A 21804-nucleotide genomic window follows, 5' to 3' on the forward strand; every position below is an offset into this window, starting at 1 on the left:
GAATGTGGGTGGTAAGATTACAACTACTGCCCACAAACTGCTTGATTTGGTACTTGCTGATGGTCTTGATTCTAAGAGGTAGCCCATTTGATGCCATACCCATCAGCTTTCTATCTGTCCAGGTCTGCTGCGTACACAATAGCAAGATGCAGATTAGAATTACTGGAGATTTTTTAAACAGCTCAGCAAGTCATATACATAGGGAACATTTTAGATAACCTCAGTCATATTTCATCACACATCCCTAAACAATCGCTCTAAACCCTATTTAAGTTGTAACTAGCAGTCCTACAGCATAGCTGTATTATGTTTCAAAGAGGGTGTATATGGCCTAATTGGAGAGGGTAATCTAGCCTTGAGTATAGCATAGTATGGAAAGTGTAGTCTTGTGCTTCTGGGTCGGAAGATCAAACCAGGTCTTCCACCCCCACTGGGCCATTACATTTCACAGTGCTGTCCAGGCCCTCGTGTGTCACACCGCTCCAGTACCTGCAGTATCCACTCCGGGCTGCTTGGAGATGCTAAATGCCATACCCCATAGTATCAAATAGGGGTTGCTTGTCATTAGGCGGTACCCCAAGCTCTCATAGAAGTTAAGGTCGCCCACTTTAGGTCTATAAACACTGACCATTGTAAAGTGGGTAACTGCTATGTCTGTGCAGTATTATGTAGTGACTAGGCTCATCTACAACTGCTCCAAGGGTTCCTATAAGCGCCCCTCCGCGGTTTAATATGGGGACCCCCATATGTGGAATATGAGGAAAATAATCTATGTGAGTTCCATTTTGCAGTGAATATGAAGGAAGAAGATTTCAAGAGGTAGGTCTCTTGGAGAAAAGTCACATAATTCTTGTGGTGGGAAAGAGAGGATAGTTTCAACCTGGCTTTCCATGGATTATTCACACCGCGTACATTGCAGGTCAGGAACTTTAGAGTGTCATTAAGTTTGGACATCATTTATGTGGGCCTAGGAGTATATCTCAATTCCCCCTGTTGAGTGATGAGGTTGTGACTATGGCTGTAATAAATGTGTAACTGTTCAGCACACTGTGTACTAAAATGTGCCAGAACTCCCTTCCCTCCCTTCTGCCTCACCCACATCAAGCCCAATCTTCTCAATGAAGTAACCCATTAGGAACTGTAACTCGACAAGTAAAAAATAACACAACTATTGCCTATTCAAGTTCCTTATAACGTCTTATTTCCGTTGTTTAGGCCAGAAGTACTGATCGTATGGAGTTGGTCTGTGGTATTGTGCTGAATTGTCCATTTCACATTGCAGTTGAGTTGGTGACAATAATTGCATTGGCTCATTAGACATATGCTAAGCAGCTCAGCTGCCCCCTATGCTCTGGAGCCCAGCTTAGCCCAGGAGCTTAATCAATTGCAGAAGATCCACTTTTGTGACTTTCTGCCATTGGCCCCAGTTTGCAAGGCAGAACAATGTCAGCATGGCTCTGAGTGTGCCGTACATCCCCAACTATTCCACGTCCCCCCTGGTTGGCTAGTAGAGGATCCATGGGTGTAGTGACCAGACTACTCCACTGTGCGTGGCAGGCATCACATACATTTTTTCACCTCCTTCAAAGTTGTAAATATGAGCTTGTCTTTGCATGTGATGCACAGCCTAGAAGGGTAAAGCATTGTGTATTTTAAGTCATGGTCACAACGTTTTTCTTGACCGGGATGAACTTGTACATGGAATCTTGGATCGCATGAGTGAACTCTGTATAGAAGGATAGTGTAGTTCCTTCATGCTAGACTGAGCCCCGCTCCCAGGCCAATCTGAGGATAGTGTCTCTATCTTGGTAGTCGAAAACCTTGATGATCAGTGGTTGCGTTGGTGCTCCTGGAACTGGACTTGGCACAATGGAGTGGTGCTCTCTCTCCACCATGAGGACTGGTAAAGGTGCTCTAGGCCAAAGAGGGTTTTCAGCAACTTTTTAATGTATTCTTCAGTGTTTGGCATGTTGACGGATTCCGGTACACCCACAATCCGCAAGTTTCTTCTCCATGATCTGACCTCTAAATCTTTGTTTTTAGTTTTGATGCAGTCAAGTTCATCTCTCAGTTCGCTTTGCAGTTCTGCCTGTTGTGTGGAGTCATTATCTAATCGAATATCCAGGTATGCAGGCATCCCATGTGCTCCTTCATGTCATTCCTTTGTTGTGTCAATCCATTTTGGTGTTTAATGCAACCAGACTGTCTCGTATTTCTAGCAGCAGAGTCTTGACAGCTAGATCCTTATGGGTGTCTGTATCTCCCAGGCCACTTGCCCCATTGCCCTTTTATTTCTTTCAAAGATGAGGCGCATTGTCTCCCATCTGACTTGCCCATTTTGTGCACTATACCAAAAAACACAGTTAAACAGTCAGATTGATGGGTGTGGGTGCCCAGGCTGAGCTCCCTCTGCAGGGGCCCACTGACACATTGTAATCCAGACAGCAGAGGCCTCCAGCAGTCGCCTAGTAGCACAGGCTGCCATAAACCAGACCTGATGGTGCTACCACACCTCCCTTTTTGTGGCCAGGTTCAGTTAAGGGCATCAATTTGGGCCCATCAAGCCAACATCCCCCCCAATCCCTGTTCAAGTGGAGTCAGCCCACAGGGATGCCCATGCCGGCCTGTGTTCAGGGCTCCCATGTCTCACACAGTGTGGGCTCACAATGGCTCCAGGGGGTTTCGGATCACTGCTGTAGTCTTGGCAAGGCCACGCAGGTAGAGGTGGTTGAGGGGGTGTTAGGGGAGGGCCGCTAACTCACCGCCTGTCGCAGAGTCGTCGGTGTGGAGGAACCCTGCTTGTGGACAGCGTCACCGGGCCTTCGGGACCGCTCCATATCTAGTGGTTGCTGCGAGGTCCCACTGCCAACCGGTGCCCAGCCAGTCTGCTTCATTTCCCTGGCTCCTCTCTACTGCACTGTGCTACTGGCTGTCTTTGTCAAGCTTTATGTCATTATACACGTCTTCCAGCACATATTCCTGAGTTTTGCAAGTCCTGATGTGCCTTTCACAGACAAATAATATTTATGGATGTTAGCTCTGGCCCCGGGTGCTCCCACTCTGCGTGGCCATCTTGTGTTGTGCCATCTAGCCCCACCCAGAGGCCACTCTATATATACATAATGTACAGGAAACAATAAACATTGCAGGAAAATGACCGCTATAAGGTGTTTTAATGATTGCACAAAGCAATCCTTGAAAGGAAGAAAGAGCAAGCAGCGGTAAGCTACGATGCTTTTGGGAGAACTGCACCTTTTCTGCCAAGGAGCCTATTTTTTGAAAGAGGAAAATCTTGAAGAAAGGTCATCTTGAAGAGATGCTTGTCTGCCAGGACTGGATGCTGGTGTGCACATGTTTTCAATAAAAAGCAGATTCATTGCTACAGCAACCAAGAGCCTTAATAGCGTCCCTTATAATTGAATGATCCAGAGCACATTTGCTAATGTAAACTCTCAGTAAAAATAACAGCCAGGAAACAGCCGAAAGCGGTGAAGATAAACACAAAACAAACAGGCTTCAATCTCCAGTCAGCATCTGTGTATTTAACAGAAGATAACACTTCTCAAACCGTCGCTCGAGAGGAACGGTGATAGCCTTTACTACAGCGGTGACTGGAGCTTCACAAGGCCGCCACAATTAATACGCATGCTCAGGGAGTGAATTCGCATTGGTTGATCAGCTCTAATTTACATTTGCACAACCTGCCTACCATATTGGAGGAAGTGTTTGACTTTGCTGGGTAATAGGTTTTGTAGAGCAGCAGAGTAGTTGCTCATTGTTAAGGAATGGGACGGGAAGACGGATAAAGAGGTAATATTGAGCTGTGAGGATACATGTGCTTGGATTATTTTTGTCTGCGCTTACCCTTGCAACCCAGGAGAGATAGGGAGCAGGTCACTGGGTCAGGCATGACAACCAAGTGATTTGACACTCAACGCTGAAACATGATGTGATTTGCAGGTCAGAAGATGAATACCAGCAAGGTCGACTGAGCCTTCCACACTATCATTTCATTGTTTAAAAGTGTAGAATTTCTTGTGTTTTTGATATATTTGTGCATTATTAGCAATGTGCTGAACGTGAATTTATTCTTGAATTTAAATGTATATACTGACATGGTACTATTGCCTTTGAAATTCCTGTGACTTACAGAAGTGTCTTTTCCTGGCTCATATCAACTAAGCCTAAATTTAGGCCTCGTCGCCATCTTGTTCAAAATGGGGGTCTCCTTCTGCATGCCCGCTGTTCATTATGTCTGCAGTACGCAGGTCTCAAAGAAAAATTTCCAAAACGGATATAGCAATGTATAATTTCCAATGTCTTCCACTAGCAAACTGCACTTCATTAATTCAGAAAAGTTTACTGTTGTTCTTGTTACTAGTTTGCCCTGCCATCTTCGGATGAAATTAGCATAGAGTGGTTAGAATAAATAATCCTGTAATTGGATAGTGCTTAGATGCTAAGGCAATATGACGTTCTATAGAACTGTGTTCTGATTTGATGAGAGTATAATTATTTTTCTCACACCATGATTATTTTGTAAAACGAATAATTCCCTATGCAGGGAAACTGTATTTAAATCCCAGATTTTTTGGTGAGACATAACTTTCCTCTGATACTACTAGGGATTCTGTTTGTTTTCTTATTGATTTTGCTGCTCACTTGGGGCCTCATTTGCGAGGCCCTTGTGCCACTTTTGCCCCACTGGTGCGCTGCGCAATGTGCCGCAGCATATTTACTGGCCACACAGAGACACTTTATATGGCTTTTCATGGCCTTGTAAATATGTGCCCCTTTCACGCAGAACACTGCGTGAATTAATGTTGATGTGCAGGAAGGAACACTATACAGATCTCTTAAGCAAGAAAAGTAAACACATTTATCAGATCTTATTAAAAAATGTATTCACCACTACATAATGATTTTATAACATGAGAGCACTTGTAATATATGAATAATTGGTTTCTTATTAAAGATTTCAGGACACCTTTGTAATAAACAAAAAGATACTAATCACTTTTAACATCAGTGGTGGCTGCTCCCAAGCAGTAGTGGTGGGGCGTGGAGAGGGGCGTTTAAAAAAAGAAAAGAAAACATCACTTACCTGCCGACCTGCCAGCTGGCCGGCTGCCCCTCTCCTTCGTCCTCTCCTTCTGTGAACCGGAAGCACACAGGCTCTCAGACTCCCCTAGCCAATATTGATGCTGCTGTCACCAGTATGACAACAGCGTCATGTTTGGTCTGAGCGGCGTGCTTCTGTGCTCAGACCGAGAGCGGGAGCCTGTGCATTTTCTCAACTCAGGCTGTGCAAAACAGCCAGGTGGAGTACAATGTACATGCAAAGTGTACATGACTGTTTGGCCGGCCTAAGACGGCCGGCCAAACTGTCATGCGCACCTATGTGCACTCACCAATCCTCCCCCTGCTGGCTGTGACGACAGCCAAGCCCCACCCCAAAACTGGCTTCAGCAGGGAAATATAACATGCTAACAATATGTTATTATCATTTTTCTTTTTTTGCAGTGCTGAAAAGCAGTGGAGCAACGCTCCTTCGCTTTATCGGTTGAGCGGCCCCTGAATAACATAACAAAAGTGAGTAGTACCATCACAGTGTGAGCCGACAGGTCATCATGTAGGGCTGAAACATCACTAACCGGATAGCAGACTACACCAACTCAGCATGTGGCAGGGCGCAGGCTTCCCCCTCGGTGGATGCTGAAAAGTCTCCATGGCACAGGTGCTGGGAAGGAACTCAGCAGTAGGGGCCCGTGGAGGGAGTTCCGTGGGGCGGTGAGGCGGGGCAGGGTGAGGGGTAGTGAACACCAGAATATGGATGAACGGAGATAAGTAAACATTTAAATAAATAAAACGAATTTCATTGCACGACAAGTCACTCTTCAGCCAAGCCCAGCACCAGCCCTGGTGCCTAAAATTTAGCTACTCCCACTGTGCGGCCATGCACAGTGGGCTTCTGATGCAGGACTGACCTGTAGCCATGTCCTTTCCATTCCCCAATACCACCAATCCTGCATCAACCCGCTTCGGCCATATGCAAAAGATTTTGGGTGATAGGCCAAGTCATTTTTTCAATGCCTTTGAGAAGTGCTTAATTTGTATAAAAAATAAGTGCAAGGGCTCTCTTCAGGAGGCCATTGAAGCTTGCACCACATATTGCACCTGCCATGCTGCCAATGATAGTGACAACACGACTACTAAAACATTACACTCCTACAAGTGTGACAATTCAGACTATTCCAGACCTCCAAAGCTATAAGACTCACTTGGGTGGCAGGTAATAGTCATTTTTAATGTATATTGAATTAATATTTGGCTGTTATTGTGGTAATCTTGTAATTAGCCAGACAGCGCCACCTTGTGGCAGACTGTCAGAAGCGCCAGTGTTGACAATTAAGTGCTGGTGCTGAGCACCAGAAACCAGCAGCTCAAATTAAGCACTGCCTTTGAGAAACCATGCACAGTAAGCTTTAGGCCCGTGGCATGGCTTTTGGTTGTTCACAATCAGGCTCAAGCACAGGGCTCTCTGCCCCTGCCCAAGAACCCCCGAAATCTGGCTCACACCATGACTATATTTTCATACTTTTAAAAGAGGACAACCTTCCGGATTAAAACTGCAATTCAGCAAAAAGTCGCATTATAGTTTACATACGATATTAGTTTTGTTAGAAAACTATTTAATGAGAAGTATATTTCTAACAGCAGATTTCTTTGCCCAATCGCTAACAAACAGAGCAAGTACAACATACAATTATCAGTGATCTCTCCTCATGTTACATGTTTATATCTGTGTCATTCATGGAGCCTATGATTTATTCTTGTCAATTAATGTTTACCATTAGGAAATGATAATTGGGTGTGGTGTTATAACTTTTAATATTGTGTTTGCATCAGTTATTTAAGGTTTACGCCTCTCTTATTTGTTTGGATACCTATGTGCTCCAGGAATGCATCTATATTGTGAAATGGGTAAACACTAAATAGAAGGGGGTTTGCTACTTCATATGAAAGAGATAGTGTGGTTGCATATGTGAAGAATAAACGCGAATCTGTAGTGTGAATTTGATGCAAAAGCATATTAGAACCAGTTTAATAGAAATCAGACTAAAACAGTTTTGAATGAGTGGTAATATGCAGAAATATTATTTTTTCCTGTAAAGAACAATAGTGTGCAAAAAATAAACGTTGCCATGAAACTCTTGTTTTTGCTGATCACTGTTCATTTTTAGAAAAATAGACAATAAGAAAGAAAAGTGCATGGGCATAATTTACAACTGCAACCCCTAGATTGTCCCTTGCGACCCCCTGGCTGTGGCTTTGTGACACTCTGGCCTTACTGGTGACAAAGGCACTGCCAAGAATAGAAGGTAAACAGTGTACTGATGAGGACGGTTTATTTTTTGCAGCTTTCACCTTCAGTTGGGACATCAAACTTTTATTTCAGTTAAATAAGTAACTTCAGCAGTATAATTGCATACTTTACTGATAATATTACAAAATGTTACACAACTTAATTATCACTGTGCCTAGTTTAATATGCAAAATGATGTGATTTAATAAAAACGTCACCTCTGTGGTTTGCATGGGTGGATAATACCATACGAGTGATCATAATGAAAACTTATTAACTGTGATAAAGAATAAGTCAGTCACCACCCCCTTTTGTACCGCTTTTGCCGCCATAAGTTGGCAGGGTATGCTCAGACGTGAGTCCCTTGCTCACTTTGCCACTGGATTCAAGCAAGCCTGGCTGAAGACGGCTGTACTGCCAGAAAACGGTCCTAGGAAGCTTGAATCCGGTCCAGGGAAGGCATGGCTTGGCAGTTCGGGCTGGACTGTTCCCATGAGGCACAGGGTCAGACTGATTTGCATATGGCCATGTCTGACCTGGGGTGGCAGAGTGGGCTAAAGAACGGTGATGGATTAAACCCAGATCTGTTGACTGGGTGTGAGTGTTTGATTGGTTCAGATGCTCTGTCCATCACCACCACCCCCCTATTTTACCACCCCCCTTTTGTACCGCTAATAGCATAGTTCATATTCAAAATATGGTCTACACGAATTAATAGAGGTGGACAAAATCACTATTGTTTTTATAAGTGTCTTCCTGTAATTTCCCAGTATATTTTATTCTTGGTATGAACACTATTGAACAAAATACATTATAACTGTTTGTTTTTTAAATATTTAGGATCCCTGTGTTTCCTCTTTGAATTAACTGATATGTTTTCTTGCAGCAATAAAAAGAAATGAGTTACGTTGCTATCATGTGAGCAACCTATTTCAAATATAGGTGGTATGTAAAGTATACTTTGATCTGTGTTAGTAGGTTTTGTGTTACTGTCTAATTGTGTGCACTATGAGCTCTGAACCTCAACAGTGTCAATTATTCTGATGTCATCAAGGTCACTTCATGGTATAGTTCAGTGTAAAAAATCATATCACTTCCTATTCTGGCATTGAGGTATAGTGTGGATATGTGATGTCACTTCGTTTACCCCTGGTATTTTCGTGAATCGACATCCACGGAAAAGTGGCCAACCTTGAGGCGCGATGATGCTCCATAACCTGCCTTTTACCTTTCACCGTGGCTGCTGGTACCAGGCATTATGAGGGACCAACTCAGCTGATAAAAGTAATTCCAGTTGAGCAGATACTTCAACAGTATTATGGAAATTAGAGACAAACTTTTATAGTGGAATTGCACACTTACATACAAATATACCAAAATGGAGCTGATGGGAGGGAAGGTAAAGGAAACAGCAAGGTTGCATGTTTAGGTTCCTTTAGATTTCCACACACTAACTCGATAGAAATTGAAAAAAACAACCAAAAACCCACAGCCTATTGATAGAGCGCGCGAGGTCACCCAGCCAATAATTTCGCCGTTTCCGGCTTCGGGCCCATATACTTTCAATTCACACTATTCATTGACAGGGTGACTTCACGGGCTGCTACCAATTTGTGTGAATTTCCTACTGATATTACTCAGTGTACCCGACTTACCATCCACCGACACGGGTACCTATGACCTCAACGGATCAGGGAGCTAGCTGTAAAGGAAAGGCAGCAAAATACCAACCCAAATTGACATTCAATACTGTTGTAAAATGACCACGGACAACTGGAAGTTTGAAAAGCTTTATCTAAAGTTCGTTTTCGTTGAGCATTAAGTTTACAAGAATGAGACAATCAATAATCAAAATAATGAAGAGTACATAACTATAGAGAAATAAAGTCAGGGTAATCATGGAAATACTAATATGAGATGCAACAGGAAACGCTATGCATTCAGGGTAAAAGTGCTTTAGACAAGTTAAGTAAGGCCGTTCTAGACCATATCAGAAAATGACACACGGCAATGCAAAATACGATTTCTAAAAGGTAGGGTAACATGGGAACACGTTATGAAAATATGCAATGACTTTACGTTTCAATAGTTGCGGCAAGAGCATGGAAAAATCAACATGTGCAAGATGTCTCTTTATTGAAGCAAAAGACAGAAAATTAGAAAGGTGCAAGTTTAAAGAACTTAGAGCAATATTTACCTAGACTGGTGTGAAAACCAAACCCTGGCCACGGGTCAGTTAAGGACAGGAAACCCTCAAGGAAGGATACCCCTCAAAGGACAGCAGGTGCAGAATGGACACCCAGGACAGGACAGGATACCCTCAGGTTAGGAATCAGGACAGGACAGCAAACCCTCAGGACAGGACCGCTCAGGACAGGACCGCACCCGCAGTTTGGAAGCAACGCCTGCGCTCCACCCTCTCTGCAGCTATCGATCAAGACCCCGATTGGATCAGCGAACTCCCAGCAAAGTGCTTTACCAGCACTTTTAAGGTTCAGTAGAACCTTAGTCTATGGTCAATTTCGGACAGAGTGCTCCGCAGCTCTCTGTATCTTCAGTCACCTATTGAGTATGATGGGTCAGTGACAGGTCAGCTAAACCAGACAAGTCGGACAATTTCCCTAGGTGAACCCAGGGTAGATATACAGTTTGGGGACGGTGTACCACCCCCCAATGTTGCAAAGTGTCAGAATCCCTCAATTTGGATTGGTCCTAAGGTAGGATTTGGGTAACACACCAATCATAACACACTATTTGGATGCCTAATTTGCATCTTTGGGTACCGCCTAGCAAGATTGGGGTTCCCATGAGAAACTGCAGGGAAATACAATGACAATTTACATTGTTGCAGAGTAGGGACACATGGCTCCATTTTCCTGGGTTTTCAGGTCAGTTCTCAGGAGCATCTTGCCCATCCCTGCCAGCTGGCCAAGTTCCACCAGTCAAGGTTGTCAGTTCCCCAGATGGAGGAGCATGCGCAGAAAGGCCCTCCAAGATGGCATTCGGCTCAGTCAGACCCCCATTCCCCGCGGTACATGAAAAGTAAGCGAGAACAAATTAATACATAGAAATAACATTATGAAAACACATCACAGGGTTTGTACTTTCAACTTATCACTATAAAATATACTTATGCAGTCTAAATGTTAGCTACATGTATACGTACACAAGAGCAGTGGCACGAGCAGTACCACGTTACTGGCAAAGCTATGCATTACGCATGCGCAACTATTTCCCTCCAAACCCGCGAACACATCAGGACACGTGAGTGTGACTGACGCATGCGCAGACACTTACTTCCAAGCAGCGGCCATTTTAAAAGACTCGAGTTAATTATTTTGTAAAACACATAGGCAAGCGTCGGGAAACCTCGTTTAAACATAGAATAAACGTTAGTAAGACGTACAACTTATTACTGGATTACACACGGGCGAGGTTCATGAATAAAGCACGTCGCGAATGCGAAGCTTTGCTTCATCAATCCCCTCTTTGATGATATTTACTATCATCACAAAAATAAGTGGAACCAGATGCCAACTTATCACACCTTATACATCTCTATCTCTTCCAGCAAACTATTCAATTTCTCTTTTTCATCTTTGGTAGGGTGAGAATTCTTCACCCTTTTGTATATCTGATTATTCATTTCTTCCAATTCAAGCTCATCCACACTTCGTTTCACTCCTCTGGCATTCACTTGATGCTTTCCAGTGTGTTTACGACACTTGCAACAGACAAATATAAAAAATAGGATAAGCCCTATAATTCCAATTGGCATCAGTACCTTGAACAATAAGCCTTTACCTACGCTAGCAAGCCAATGACCTACATTTGAGAGACCATCTACCAGTCTCTTCCAGGCACTGTCAACCTCGAGTGGTTTGAGTTCCTTTGCCAAATTAGTAATGTTTTTCACGTATCTTTTAAGCTGCACACTTTTGTCCGGAATATAAGTGCAACAATGTTGCGCCTTCAACATCCGGCAGACTCCGCCCTCTTTTGCTAATAAGGTATCAAGAGCAAGTCTGTTCTGCAAAACCATTGATCTGATCGCAACCATTTCGGTATTGACCAGCAGAAATCCATGAGCTGTGTCAGTAGACAACACATCCACTATAGTGGACAATTTGCAAATTCTGTGAGTGTTCAGAACCACTCCCACTCCAGGTATCAGTGCACTGAAAATACTACCCATTATTTCACCTATACTTTCTCTTTTACTACGCACTAAGCCATTAGTATTTTCACTGCTTCCAGCAACTCCATTCACATGGTATATTTTCGGGAAGACAATGCCAAAATAGCAACTTCCATACCAGTGATCCGGCAATTTGAAATAAGCCTTGTCCCCACAGATATAATAAATTCCAGGAAACACAGGCTCTGACCCATTTTTGAAACCCCAACCTCCAATTACCTTGTAATTATGTTCGCATTCACTGGAACCAATGAAAATGTTATTATAATAGCTAGTCTTCTCGCGGTGAAGACATAGCTTGCCTTTCTTTTCAAAATCCAGCAACAGAGCAGGACCCGCCCCACCAGTTGAGGTGCCTTTCATGTTCTCTGCCCACCTTGGTCTTTTCTGACTTTCGTCATTTGCTTTCTTTTGTATTTTAATTCTCCTTTTCTCTGCCATGTTCAGGAACATCTTTTCCTGCTCACGCAAAGAACAAGTCAAGTTATCTCTGTGTGCGTCACCTATGTCAATATCACCAATAGTCAGAAAGTAGTCTCCCATATATCGTATCACGTCGCTTTTGGTATGTACAGGATTCAAGTTCCCACGTATAGGAAGCTCAGAAAAGATCACGTCATTATTAGAGTAATAGTACTGTAACGGTCCTCTTTTGTAAAATAAACTAGCTAAAATGCTACAGGAGATTCCATATGTCAGCGGCAAGTGATGGTATGTCACGCCTTCAGCTACAGAAGTAGGTAGCTTCATGCAGACATAGCAATCTTCAATTTCCATAGTCTCTACATAGTGTATTAACAAGTTTGCGAAAACATTTAAGTGTGTCCTGTTCTTAACTCCATGATAATGTAGTTCTCCCTCATCTGATGCTTCTAAGTCTTGTTTTGTTTGTCTCAGTGCTCTCTCATGTCTGGCTACACTCTGTGTTGTCAGCTCCTCACTGTCAGTATTTACAATTTCAGTAGGGACAATATTAGTATTTTTGCTTACAGCAAAGGGAATGAAAATTGTTAGTCCTATCCAAACTAATATCAGGACAACTGTACTACATACACATACTTTGCAGCAAGTTTTGCAACAGCTGCGACTAGGTCTACCATTCACGGTTGAATCAGACATTTTGACTCAGAAGAAGTTTCTCGACCCCTCTTTGTGACTTTACACGAGTAGCTTACTTTGTGCAAATTCACGGTGGCTCGTCTTCTTCTTCGGCAGAGTACTCAGCGACGGGTTCTCCGTCGCTCTCGTCAGTTAGATCAAGATCTTCAAATTCTTCCAACACAAGTGTCCATTCAGGTGACTTGTACTTTTTGTTTTGTCTCTTTATTCGATCACTCCTTCTTTTGGAAGTGTCTTCTGGTTGTCCTGCTATGCGAGCACTTCTCCTTTCTTCTGCACGTTTTTCTTCTACCGTTTTTATTCTCAGTCTCAATTTCTTTATGTATCCAGGCTCAATGTGCTTTCTTTTCTTGAGTCTTTTAGTTGGTACTTGGACTTCGTTTTCTTCTCTGGCCCTCTTGTTCTCCTTAGTTTGTGGCAATTCTGTTTCAGTTTCTTCCTCTTCTATCTGACTGTTTCCAGGGCTAGCATCTATTTCTTCTGCCTGGTTACTAATCTGGCCTCGTTCAGGACAGTTTTGCGTCTGGTCTTCAAATGTCTCTGTTTCTGTTTCCTGAACACGTTCTTCTAATCCTATCTGATCCTGTTCAAGCACTTCGATCTCTGGACTTTCTTCTGCTCGAACTATTACGCTATGTCTAGTCTGTCCCTTCCCGATATCAGGAGTCAGTGGAGGAGTATCAATCACTTGTTCTGTATCCTTCACTTGTTCAGTCTCGAGCACTTGCTCCGTATTATTCACTTGTTCTGTATCAATCACTTGTTCTGTCCCTGTCTGACCTTCTCCTTCCTCAGTTTTGATGTGAATCTCACGATTCTGAGGCTCTTCGCCTGTGCCTTGTTTTTCCTCCCTAGTCCACTCTCTACCTTCCCAAAGTCTTTCACTCGTTCGAATGGGATCTTCAGTGAGATCAATCAATGGAATCCATTCCTCTGGCCATATGCTCGGCAGCTCGTCTTCAGCTACTTCTGGCTCAGCTTCTTGGACCCCTTCAGCAGGCTGGACTCTTGGTAGTTCGTTTTCAACTATTCTTGGGCCAACGTCTGCTGATTCTGCAGCTCGACTGGTACTGGGCTGTACGTCGTCAGCTACTTCTGGTCTGGCTTCTGCAGAGTCCTCTGCTGGACGCCCTTCTTCTTCAGGCTCCTCGTCTGGTAATACCTTCTGGGTGTGGCTGGCGTGTATCCAATGTGGAACCCCTGCACACTTTACTGCTGTGGTTGTTACCAGGATCACCTGACGCTTCTCTCCCCACCTTGGCTCCAGGCAGCTCTTCCGAGTATGCTTCTTTATCTTGACCCAGTCCCCCGGGACCAGTTTGTGGAGAGGAGTCGTTGGATTGAGGATGGCGTCTTCTCCGATCTGGCGAGAGATAGAACGCACTTGGTCACCCAATCTCTTGCAGTATTCAAGCACCAAATCATCAGTAATACTCAACAGTTTGCTTCCTGGCACCCATGCTTGTCTCATCACTCTTCCCATAATGATTTCATGGGGACTTAGGCCTGTCTTGCGGTCAGGAACACTTCTGAGTCCCATCAGGACCAGGGGCAGGGCCTTCACCCAGGTCATTTTAGTTGCATCACACAGTTTTGCTAGTCTGTTTTTGATAGTTCCATTTACTTGTTCCACTATTCCAGAAGCCTCTGGACGGTATGCACAGTGAAGCTTTTGTGAGATTCCAAAGGCCTTACAGAGTTCGTCGATCACCTCATTCTGAAAATGTCGGCCTCTATCTGAATCAATAGTGACTGGAACCCCGAACCTAGGTATCAGTTCCTTCAGTAAACACTTAGCTACTGTCATTGCGTCATTTTGGGGAGTAGGGAAGGCTTCCACCCACTTTGAAAATAAACAGACCATGACAAGGACATATCGCTTCCCTTCACAACGGGGCATGGTGATGAAATCAACCTGTATTCTCACAAAGGGACCCCCGGACCTCCCAATTTTTCCCAGTTCCACCATAGTTTTCTTCCCTGCGTTCATCCTTTGACATGGCAGGCACCTCTGGCAGAGGGACTCTGCTACTTTCCTGAACTTTTTACTGTACCAAGTCTGTTGGAACACTAGAATCATGGCGTCCCTACCAATGTGTGATCCTTCATGTATCAATCTCGCCATTGTGCTAAGTAAGTGTCTAGGTAACACAGGCATACCAGTTGGGCCCAAGATGACACCATCCACACGTCTTGGTCTACACCCATCTTCCTTCCACTTCTCTCTTTCTTGCCAAGGTGCCGCCTGCTGCCACTCTTTCACTTCATCCCATGTAGGCACTTCTTCAAACACTTGAAGTTGGCAGCTGGTTCCTGGCCCCCCTCGTTTTGGATTTATGATATACCGATCTCTGGCGCACCATTGAGCCACTCGATCAGCAAAATCATTTCCCAGTGATACAGTGTCCATGTCCTTCTTATGGGCGACACACTTTACCACTGCCAGTTCCTTTGGTAACTGGATTGCCTCTAAAAGGTCTTGAACAACTTTTCCATTTCGAATAGGGGTACCTGATGAAGTCAGGAACTCCCTCTGTAGCCATAACTGGCCAAAGTCATGCACAACCCCATAACAGTACTGACTGTCAGTATACACTGTTATGCGTAAGTTTTTCGCAATTTTGCAAGCTTTTATCATAGCAATCAATTCGGCTACTTGTGCAGACTTTACGTCAAATAGATAACCTGCTTCTTCAATTTTGGTTAAGGAGACTACCGCATAAGCAGCACTCAGGCCTCCTTGTTCATGTCTTAGACAAGAACCATCCACAAATAATTCCTTGTCATGCACAGGCAATGGTGTTTCTTTTATATCTGGGCGTGGCTTGGTATTGAATTCTGTTAAATCAATGCAATCATGCTCATCATCCACTCCACCTTCCATATCCGTTGGGTCGGGGAGTAAAGTGGCAGGGTTCAAAATACTGCACCTAACAATGTTTACATTTGCAGCACCCACAAGAATCCTCTCGTATTTAGTCAGCCGACTAGGGGTGAGATACTGAGTCTTCGTCCTGGTCAGTAAAATTACCACTCCATGTGGAACATACACAGTTACAGGATGTCCCATGACAATAAACTCACTCTGTTCTAAGCTTGCGCAGGTAGCTGCTACTGCTTTCAGACAACCTGGTAATCCAGCAGCCACTGGATCCAGGGTGGCAGAGAAATATGCCACAGGCCTTCTCGTTGTGCCATGATCTTGTGTCAGAACTGACAACGCACAATTATCGCGAGTGTCACAGAACAGGGCAAATTCTTTAGTATAGTCTGGCATTCCTAACGCAGGGGCTGTACACAGACAATCCCGCAGTTTGGTGAAGGCTGTTAAGCTTTCATCATCCCATTCTACAACATCTGGTGTTCCTCTCTTGGTCATTTTTATCAAGGGCCTAGCTAGGACTGCAAATCCCAGAATCCACTGTCTGCAGTATCCTATCACTCCCAGGAACATTCTGATCTCTTTCTGAGTACGGGGTAACTGCATCTTTTGAATTATTCTCACTCTTTCTGATGTTACTTTCCTGACCCCTTTCTCTATCTGGTGCCCCAGATATTTCACTGATTTTGCACAAAACTGTAATTTGTCAGGGGCCACTTTATGTCCCTTTTCACTCAGGTGATTCAGTAGGGCAATGGTGTCAATCACACAATCCCTATGACTTTTAGACGCCACCAAGAGGTCGTCTATGTATTGCACTAGGACAGAGTTCCCAGGTAAGACCAAAGTTTCCAAACATTTTTTCAAGATCTGATTAAAGATAGAGGGGCTCTCTGTGTACCCTTGAGGGACCCTGTTCCAGACATACACGTGACCATTGAAGGCAAATGAGAAAAGAAATTTGCTATCTGGATGCAAGGGAATGGAAAAGAATGCATGACACAGGTCTATCACAGTGAACCACTCAGCATCCCAGGGAATCTGATACAGAATCACTGCTGGGTTCGGGACAATAGGGCAGCAGGGGACCACTATCTTGTTGACTTTTCGAAGGTCCTGCACTACTCTGTACTTGCCACTAGGCTTCTTGATGCCCATAATCGGGGAGTTGCATGGGCTACTCATTACTTCCTGTATGATGTTTCCTTCCAGTAATTTCTGTATTTCCAGGGTAACACCAGCTCTCACTTCTGCATTCATTCTGTAGGGTTTAGTATTGGGGTATACCGCATTGTCCTTGATTGCTATCTGTATGGGGTCCACGTTTTTCATTAACCCTACATCTTTCCCAGTAAAGTCCCATACCTCTGGCTTCACTGCTTCTTGGAGTTCTTGGGGCAAATCCTGTATGGTCATTCGTTTAATTTCTGAGTCAGGTCTGATTAACATTAATTTATAAATGCCGTCTTCGTCTGGGGTCTGAATTTCAACACCCTTTGGTGTGCAAAAGATGGTACAGTTCATTTTGCACAGCAAATCACGTCCCAGTAAGTTCACTGGACTGGTGTCACAAACGACAAATCTATGCATTTCCTTAAAGTTTCCAATTGAGATCTCCATGGGCTTGGTAACAGGAGTACTAATCAATTGATTAGATACACCCACTACTTGGATGGCTTCTCCCGAGAGGGGTAGGTTTGGAACGTCCACTGTTCTCACAGTAGAACGGGTAGCGCCAGTGTCCAACAGAAAAGTGACATCATTTCCGTCAACCTTTCCTTCAATGTATGGTCCGGACTGGTCTACCGGCAAGGAGGCGCCAAGTACGCACTCCTCGTCCTCCCCTCTCAGGCCCCGTCAGTACTGGTCATCACAAAGGAAGGTATCGTTCAACAGATACTGCGAAGTTGCTGCATTTCTGTTCTCATTACTTTCCCAGACTTCTATCTCATCACCCTCTGTTCCTTTTCCCTTATGTACTTGCTTAGGAGCTCGGGGCACCTGAATCGTTTTTACCTGTGGTTGAGTCCTTCTTGGTCTTTCTTTCTGCGTCTGTGGAGTTAAATCAGGTGTTTTGGGGTTATCGTCAGACAAATAAGGACACTCGTTACGCCAGTGTCCAATTTCTCCGCACTGGTGACAGGGAAATTTCTTCATATCCTCCTCCCTGCTCATTTTGGGCCGGGGCTTACCTCCTCCCCCACCCCCAGGACTTTGGTTCTGAGTGTTTTTGACCATATTACTCAACTGTTTTTCCTGCTGTTCTGCGAGCTTCACCTGAGCCCACATGACCTTTTCCTTGAGTGCCTTTTTCTTTTCTGCCATCTCGTCCTCGCAGTACTTTGCGTACCGCAGGACCTCGTCTATCTTTTTGGAGTGCCAACAAATTTTGTTATCCTTTATCCACTGACAAATTTCAGGCCTTAAACCGTTTACAAACCTGTAAATGAAATGTGTCATATCCTTCATCTCGATGTTATCTATACCACTGTATGTTTTAAACACCTGCAACAGCCTTTCATAATAGGAGTGCACTGTCTCGTCTCTCTCCTGCGTGGTTCTATCTATCCTGGTCCAATCAGTTTCCTTTGCTGGCACCTTATTTTTCAAATGCAGCATTACTTTTTCATCACTTCAATCGACGGCTCCCCTGTGCTAGAGTCCCTCGGGTACTCCTCACTAGGCCAGCCTATGGCAATTTTACACTCGGTCCATAGATCTACCGGAACCACAATGTCGAAAAATCCATCCAGGTCTTTCCACAGGCATTTTTGCACCTTTACGAACCTTTCCACTTGCCGGTACCAGTCAACTGGCTTTTCGCGCAATTTCGGGAAATCGTTAGTAAAGGACACAATATCCTGTCTGGACCATGGAACGTGCACATACCTCCCACCTGGTACTTCACGCATGGGGCATAACTGTTCAGGCTTGTCTACTTCTCTCAAAGGGAACTCAGGGGTCGCTTGTCTGGATCGAGCCTCATCTTTCTTTCGTGCCCACCTGCTTTTCCATTTTTCCACGTCTCCCCATTTCTGCAAAATTGCTAGCAGCTCTTTAATCTGCAACTTTTTCCCTGACACATTCAAGTTCTCTATATCTTTGTCTGAGAATTCAGCTCTGTAAGGTTTTTGCAAGGGCTTGGATCTTGAAATATCTACCCCCATACTAGCGGCAGTGTCTGTCAACTTTTCGTGGAGCACCCTAGTACTTCTGGTAAGGCTTTTACACATAAACAGCAACTCTTCTTCAGAATAGGTGTTTAATCTGTCTAATCCCACATTTCCTGCCATCAATTCCTCTATTTCTACCCTCAGCTTGTAGAGGTCTAAAGGTTTCGTTTGCGGAGTCTGTTTTTCTAATTCACGACTCCAATTCTCAATTTCCTCCGGAGTTACCAAAGAAACACTCCTAGTACCTGACGTTGATTCTAATTTAATTTCTTTCGCATTAAAAGGATTATGCCTCTTCTGCACTCCCTTCCCGGTCTGTTTGTTTGGCAGGTCCAAAAACACAACTTCGGACTCGCACTCACTGGACTGATCATCTATCAGTAGGGGCTCCTGCCTCGGCGGGGCCATGATAGGGTTCATAACTGGAGGGTTTGGACTTCCTTGATTATTCCCATACAACGGAACCACTGGTCCGATTGTTACCGGAATAGTCAAGGCCTCAGGACTGGCATTTAACTGGGAGATTTTCTGAATTATTTCTGTCCTCTGTCTAGCTAGGGCCTCTCTGCTCCCTTTCATCTAGTACTCTTCCTAAGGTTCGGTCAGGTATTATCTGTGGGGTCAGGTGAGGGGTAAGACTCGGGGCAGTAGGATGCGTTTCACTTGGTCCTCCACCATAATTTGGTTTTGGGAACAAAGTTCCTGTGCCAAATGACCTGCGCTCCTCCCCATATGGAGGCTGCAAAAAGGGCATTCCTAAACTTAATGGCTTTTCTTCGTTTTCATAAAGAGGTCCGGGGAAAAAGGCTCTTTCACGGGAATATTTTTCCTCCGAGCTCACGGGCACTCTAGGATATATATCTCGTACCTCCGCGGGTCCAGGATTCTCAAAATAGGGCAGTACTTGACCACCTCCCCCCCTACTTAGGGATCTGTCCTCCTCCTTAATAGATGGACGCTGGGGATTCCCTCCTGTACTGGAAAGTCGGGTTCCCTCATCATAAGGGGGCGGACTTCTCGTAAAGATGTCATCTAACAATTCATCGTCTGACTCTCCAAGCGCTCCCCAATGCTTACTCTTTTCTGTCCTACTCTCTCCCGCAGAAGGGGTACCCGCTGGCATCATGGGAAACAGACCCTCAACAATCATGCTCTGTCTCCACTGTTTCATCTTTTTATCCCTGGTCTCTTGTTTCAGCCTTGGGTACCACTTAGTCAGACCTTTGTCCATTCGGGGTTTCTCCCTTTCGAAAGCCTCAATTTCCCATTCCTCTAATGCCTCATACTGCGTTAGTCTCGGTCGGGGATGCAATTCATTCATTCGGGTTCTCAAATTAAATAAAATCCTGCCATTGAAAGTACCGTCTAACGGAAAAGCCAATATTCCGTCATCTTTTGTATACTTTACCCAATTTTCCAACCACACACAGGTATTGTACCCTCGGTCAAACATCATGAACGAGGCGGGAGTGTTCGGGGGCGGGACAATAACGCCCTCTCTGGATTTAATCGGTTTGTCCGTTTTGAAATAATTCTTTACCCTATTTACAAGGGACATCTTTCTCTTAGTCCCGTACATAATATCGTATCTATTGGCTTTCCACTGATCCCTTTCAAACCCTTGGCTTCTTGGATCGGGTCTAGTCTCTGGACAATACGAGTGCCACATACGATTTCTACGCTTAACTCTGTTTACAATGTCACCTCCAATCAAAACGCGTTTTGCAATTTCGTGCGACCTATGGGTGCACGCGTTTCAAAAATAGTTTCGACCAATGGGTGCGCGGCCCCTTCGTGAGACTGTCCTCACGCTCCGGCGCTTCACCCCTCCTTTACAATTCCAGCCCCGCTACCCGCCCGCTGCTTCTACCAATCCCAGCGCGGCACGGAGTGACGTCAGAGACGCTTCGCGGCTGACTCCCTCCCTTCACAAGGTAACGGAAACTTTCTTTCTTTCTAAAGTGCTAGTGCTTGGTTATTTAACAACGAATACACATTCGCCACAGTGCTCAAGTGTCTAGACAGGAAAGATTTCTGTTACTGCAAGTAAACTACTTCCATTTACTTTTCACGCGCTGCGGGTAAATCTCTTCCGCCTACCCTTCACTCTAGCATCGGTGAACCTGTTATTCCCCTAAACTCATCCACTTTTCTGGGATATATCCGAGTCTAAGGTTTCCCAGCGGACCCCTCTGCTTTCACCCAAGCTCCGAGGAACCTGCTACTCTTCCGATGTGACCCTTACTAGGTTACGCCACTATGGGAATTTTGCCAATGAACCTCGTTACTGACATTTATTCACAAACGTATTCAGAAAAAAACCCTAGTTAGTGCTTCCCGGTTATCCTAACCTGCACCTAACTTTTCCTTAAGCCTGTGACCTCAAGACAATGGATTCTATTCACCACTTGCCTTTTCAATTCCCCGGGGAGTTCGGACAACAATGAACGATACGGTTTACAAACGCATGGATTAATACATATAACAAGATAAGAACAAGAATAACAATAATAAAACAATTCATGAATTTCAGCAGCGTATTCACAAGAGAGTGATCGGGTCCCTCGGAACAGCCGCTCTTATAGCAGCATTAATATACTAGCAGCTACCGACTTAGCTAGCCTAACTAATCCTGCCTAACCTTCAACTAGTCCCTAACCATCCTCTGCTAGCCAGAAAAACTGATAGAGCGCGCGAGGTCACCCAGCCAATAATTTCGCCGTTTCCGGCTTCGGGCCCATATACTTTCAATTCACACTATTCATTGACAGGGTGACTTCACGGGCTGCTACCAATTTGTGTGAATTTCCTACTGATATTACTCAGTGTACCCGACTTACCATCCACCGACACGGGTACCTATGACCTCAACGGATCAGGGAGCTAGCTGTAAAGGAAAGGCAGCAAAATACCAACCCAAATTGACATTCAATATTGTTGTAAAATGACCACGGACAACTGAAAGTTTGAAAAGCTTTATCTAAAGTTCGTTTTCGTTGAGCATTAAGTTTACAAGAATGAGACAATCAATAATCAAAATAATGAAGAGTACATAACTATAGAGAAA

Source organism: Lissotriton helveticus, chromosome 10 (assembly GCF_964261635.1).
Source record: "Lissotriton helveticus chromosome 10, aLisHel1.1, whole genome shotgun sequence".
NCBI classification, from domain to species: domain Eukaryota; kingdom Metazoa; phylum Chordata; class Amphibia; order Caudata; family Salamandridae; genus Lissotriton; species Lissotriton helveticus.